Below are 5,982 nucleotides of genomic sequence, written 5' to 3'. Positions count from 1 at the left end.
TATGGATCCCTGAAAGGAATTGAGGGCAACAATCTGCCTCCTCTGACAATGATCAGATTGCAATTTCTCATCATGTTAGTAGCCATTCTCATCTTGGGATAGTGAGCTCCATGGTTTAATCATGTGCTGCATAACTAGATATGATTATGCAGAACTAGATATGCAGAAAATACGACTTCAGCAACTGAGTGGTCAATGCCTGGAATGCACTACCTGACTCTGTTGTTACATCCTCAAACCCCCAAAACTTTAACCTTAATCTGTCTACCATGGACCTCACCCCATTCCTAAGAGGTCTGTAAGGGGGCGTGCATAAGTGCACCAGCGTGCCTACTGTCCCTGTCCTACTTGTTTCCATTTATTTGTACTCATTTCATATATTTATACTTATTCCTGTTTATACTTATATGTTTATATGTTATGTTTATACTTATACTTATTTTTTCATACATGCTTGACAAATAAATAAAAATACAAAATAGATTAATACGATGTACAAGGATTTTGAAAGAGACGTGTTTTCAACTGTTAAGTTTTTATAGTCTTGGGGCTCTTGAGTAAGTAAAGAATTGAGACTGAAACAAAAACAGGTTTGGTGTTTGTGCAATGCAATCCTACACGCGTTTATGAAGATGAGGGCAAACAGGTGTCATTTAGAGTTTGGCATGTAGCATTCCCCAACTTCAGGGAACTCCAAAAATGCAACTGACTACTCTGAAGCAAATACTATGATGTGCACAACGGGATTTATTCTTTAGGTATGTTAAGGATCATTAGTTGTGCTGAAGATCTGTAGAGTTATTTTCCCCTTGGGAGCAAATACGGTCCCTGCACTTGAATGCTGTAATTTGCATAATTATTTTTTTCTGGTGGCATGAGACTTTCAATATATAATTACATCGCAGCCTGTCAGTGTGCTTCTCCAAACAATGCTCACAGAGCCTTATCTCCCTTTCTCTCCTTGACTAAGAGAACCGATATACACCTGTTTGTTTGTAAAGATGGCAAGTTTCAGAAGAATTCTCTGTGACACCCTCTTTCATCTTTGTTGAGAATAGGTGGCAATATATTTTTACAACCCTCTTGAAACATACAGTACCCTCGGAAGGAAACTAGGAAAACTGTTTTGAGAAGAAAGAGTTGGGGGAGGAAAGAATGAACGTTGGTAAGAAAAGACATGGGAGGGGGGTCGGAATATGTGAATTTTCTCTGAAAACATTTCTATCGTGCTGCTTCATATTCATTAATTAGTCTGACGGTCCCTTCGTGTTTATTTTACAAAGCCACTTAAACCCACGCACCCATTTAACATATTTACGACCCCAGTTTTCTTTCTTTTCTCTGAGACTGTACCGCAATTGTTCGGTGGGCTCAGGGTTTGCAGAGGTCCTTCCCTGATGAAAAGAGACAACATAAAGAAGGAAATGAATGTGTGAGGGATGAATACCTTCCACAAAGCCACTGGGTGCAATTTGGCCCATGCTCCCAGGGGTCACTTTAATAGAGTGGTGTTTCAGACTCTATTGAGTATATAGGAGACTATTAACTCTTCACAGCGCTGGGTCTCAGGTTATTTATTTATGGCTTAAATGATTTGTTATTGCCACTTGAATTTAATATATCCTCTGGGAACCGAGATAGCAGTGTCACGTTGCAAAACCCCCTGCAAGTTATTTAAAACTGTAATTGAGATTTTTAAGGGCGCCATAAAAATCTTTCTGAACAAATAATGTCCCATTGAAGAGAAACTACAGCAGGAGACCTGTACAATTGAGTAGATATTGGAACAATACTATATTTGTAACCCTCTCCTAAAGCATCTTGAGAAGAAAGGATAGCATTAAGACTAAACATTTATTGCTTTACATGCTCATGCTTACTAATAGATTTTATTAAAAATTTAACACTTACCTTGCACTTTACAATAACAACGACCAACTGGCAAATATCAGAAAATCATAATGCCATAAAATGTGAAGGTTTCTCATTTTTTCAACAACGCCGCTCTATAGTTTAATGGCTATTTGAGCAGGGGGGAAAGTGTGAATTAAGCAGTGAATACTCTCTCTATTTCGGCTTTGTCCAGTTTCAGATGCTCTTCTGGAATATTCAGCAACGCCATTTGTACTGACTTCAATAGGGGAATGCAAGTTTGTTATAGTGGTTGTTAGGATGTTTTACATTTTTGAATTATGCATATTCAAGTTCCCCCCTGAACTACTTGCTTTATTTCCAGTTAAAACAAAAAGAACACAACCAATGGACTTCTCACCGCATACTTTATAGGAGACGAAAAATGTTGAGATGGATGTTTAGAGTATGCTGTTACCATTATGTGTGTTTTGGGGGGGAGGAGGGGAGGGGTGCTTTCTCCCTTTCTTTTGTCTAAGGGAGAAATGGCTTCTGGCCTTTGGCAAAAGAATGCTAGTGTTTCTTAATTATAGCAGATGGTCCACTTGCAGGGGTGAGATTAGACCTAGAGATTAGTGTGTGCAAAACAGCAGTCTGTAGCTGGGAATGTGAGTTAATGAGACTTCCCTTATCTAACCATGGTACAAAAATGCCCTGGCAGTAAGTATGTCTCTGCTGGGTCTTCAAAAATATGCCTCATGTCTAGCTCATAAGTAAAAGAAAGCTTTAGTTGCCCTTAACTGGACAATTGAGAAAGTAACATTTTGCCCCGTAGGCCAACAGCATCCAATATATACAAAATCTGCTGTCATTCTACCGCAAAGCTGAACATTGGCCAGCAATGTGGAACATTAAAAAAAAGTTGCCAGAACTTGACATATTTTCTTTTTTTTAGCAGTGAAATGGCTTAATAGGCTGAAATGGTGAAAGTGGACAACTGGACCATCTCTTTCCCAGTGCCTCCAGAGCACAGAGGAATCTGAATATTGATGCGTGCTGCCTATATGAATAAATTAAAGGGATGGGAGAAAAAACTGAAATAAAGTATTGCTTGTGACACAGCTTCATTTTTCTTTTAAACTGTACTCAGCTATACTATGTATGCATGTCTGTCTACTTTGGCTAAAAACCCCTGAACCAGGGGTGAAATCCAGCAGGCTCTGACAGGTTCTGGAGAACCGGAAGCGGAAATTTTGAGTAGTTCAAAGAACTGGCAAATACCACCTCTGGTTGGCCTCAGAGTGGAGTGGGAATGGAGATTTTGCAATATCCTTCCCCCAGGAGTGGGGAGGGAATGGGGATTTTGCAGTATCCTTCCCCGCCCAGCAAGCCACGCCCACAGATCTGGTAGTAAAAAAATTTGGATTTCACCACTGCCCTGAACTGCAATTCCAATTAATATACATATTTTATACACAAGGACTAGGGAATGACATGATAGCAGAGTCATGCCATAGATATCTAAGGGGCTGCCCCAAAGAAGAGGGGGTCAAGCTATTCTCCAAAGTACCTGAAGGCAGGACAAGAAGCAATGGATGGAAACTAATCAAGAAGAGAATCAACTTAGAAAGAAGGAGAAATTTCCTGACAATTAATCAGAGGAATGATTTGCCTTCAGATGTTGTGAGTTTTAAGGTATAAGATGTTGTGAGTTTTAATCACAGGTAGTTTTAAGAAGACATTGGACAACCATTTGTCTGAAATGGTATAGGATCTCTGCTTGAGCATGAGGTTGGAGTAGAAGGTGCCTTCTAACGCTGTTATTCTGTTATGCATTGTATGTAAGCAACATTATCCACAATTGCTTCAAGTTCAACATGATAGAGCTGAGATACTGAATTTGATGTCATAGTTTCATTCATTTCCATCTATGTATGCCATACACACATGTATTCAAGTCTAGTGAGAATGGCATGATATGAATAGGGCTAATTTAAAAAATGGGTGAATTGCTAGCCCAAATTATCTGAAACTGAAGATGCAGTACCTTGAATTTCCCAAGCTGTTACCTAAGACAGTTTTTTCCAATGTCTTGTAACTCGGAGAAATATAAGCACATTAACATCAATCTGGAATCAAGTTGGTAATGAAGATACCATTGATTTTAAGCATGAAGATAAATATTTTCAAAAGTGTCAAAATTGTAATAATAAACATTTTCACTAAAGAAACTATATTTAGAACGTTGGTAACCAGCAAAGGTGTCCTATAAGATATAGGCTTCGTAAAGAAGTTAATTAGCTGATCTTTTCTGTTAACCATGACTCCAAAGTATTTATATTCAGAGATACTCTAGTTATTATAGAGAAGCAAAAAGCAATCTGATCTTAAAAGGAAATCCTCTTTTCTTTCACCATAAAGGCAGCAAAAATTTGCTTAAGCAAAATATTGAAGCAGAGGAATAACCCACAAAGAAAACTAGTAGATGTTGAGGTGGACATTTCTTTGGGGAGAACAAAAATCTCTGGGAGCAGAATCATGAACCAGTACTAATGAGTTCATAGTACAATATTGGCCAGAGCTAATATATTAGTGGTGTTTTTTGTTGGGGGAGGAGTACTGTTTAAACTATTCTGAGATGTTTAGAGACTGTCTTTCCAACTCAAAATTGTAAGAACCCAGGCCAATCCATGCATAAAAATGGTATTCAGGATTCACATGGAATTCAATGGCCCCAGTTTGCTTTCCCTTATATGGAAGGGAAATTTTAGCAAAATTTCCTTCCATGAAAAGGACACAGATCACAGATGGGCGCTGACACTCCAGAGATAATAGTCCTTGTGCCTAGCAAGAACCCATAACTGATGCAGATTTTGCTGTTGAAAATCATATCAGCTAGGCAGCTGTTCATTCTAAACTACTAGCTTGAATTCCAAGTATTGCTCATTTTAACCTGTGATTACAGATATCCAATTACATTATTATTCTACACTTCTGTGTTCAAATTGCTAAATATTTTTGCCATTCATATGTATTTATGTATGTATGTATGTATGTATGTATGTATGTATGTATGTACATACTGTATAGTAAGACTTGTTTGGTACTTGAATGGCGGAAATACCAGGGTCATAAGCTAGACTGGGAAGCTGGCCTAATATCTGAGAAGAAGATTAACTAAAAAGAAACCCCCTCAACATTATTGCCAAGAACACTGCATCTCTAGGAATCAAGCTCGACTCAAAAGGTTCCTTAATTACTTGGCTAGGATGGCAAATTTCTAAAAAATCCCAGAAGAAAACTTCTTAGACAACAGAAGGATGCTGTGTTTATCATTATACTTATGTTTACTGAGTCAATTTTATTTTGAGTAGTTCCATTTTCTAAGAGTGTAAACATGAAAACAAGTTACAGATGAATTTATTTTACTTATGTTATTGATTGCATCAGCAGGTTCTGAACAGTTCTGGAGAACCGGTAGCGGAAATGTTGAGTAGTTCGGAGAACCAGTAGTAAAAATTCTGACTGGCTCCGCCCCCATCTATTCTCTGCCTCCCAAGTCCCAGCCGATCAGGAGGAAATGAGGATTTTGCAGTAACCTTCCCCTGGATTGGGGAGGGAATGGAGATTTTACAGTATCCTTCTCCTGGATTGGGGTGGGAATGGAGATTTTACAGTATCCTTCCCCTGCCATGCCACCAAGCCACACCCACCCAGCCATGCCATGCCACGCCCACCAAGCCACACCCACAGAACCGATAGTAAAAAAATTTGAAACCCACCACTGGCTTTCATGCTACTTACTTTTAAACTGTTATTTTTGTTAGCATTGCTGTGGTGTGTGTGTCAACTCTTAGCAACCAGACAGATTTTCTCCATTTTAGGTCTTCCTATGCTGTACTAGTTGCCATTGTAGCTGAATTCATCCATCTTGATGGTCATCCTCTTCTCTTTCCTTCCACCTTTCTTTGCATTAGAGTTTTCTCTAAGAGCTAGGTTTTGCATAATATGTCCGAAGTAGGATAATTTGAACTTTATCATTTGTTCCCCAAATGAAAATTATGAATTGATTTGTCTGATGATCCAATTGTTTTTTATCAGCTGTCTGTGGAATTCTCAGAAATCTCCATC

General features: G+C 38.6%; 1 long non-coding RNA gene across 1 annotated transcript; it reads left to right on the top strand.

The window, feature by feature from the left end:
* The first annotated feature begins 530 nt into the window (after positions 1 to 530).
* Positions 531 to 2,968, top strand: LOC117661962 (uncharacterized). The gene is made up of 2 exons (XR_004590187.2): positions 531 to 1,165; positions 2,807 to 2,968. It is a non-coding gene; the product is annotated as an uncharacterized LOC117661962 (long non-coding RNA).
* Positions 2,969 to 5,982: the final 3,014 nt, after the last annotated feature.

This window comes from Pantherophis guttatus, chromosome 2, assembly GCF_059756535.1.
Source record: "Pantherophis guttatus breed Tessera chromosome 2, ASM5975653v1, whole genome shotgun sequence".
Taxonomy (NCBI): Eukaryota; Metazoa; Chordata; class Lepidosauria; order Squamata; family Colubridae; genus Pantherophis; species Pantherophis guttatus.
Note: the sequence above shows the minus strand (reverse complement) of the source record. Positions and strands in the feature narration are given on the sequence as shown.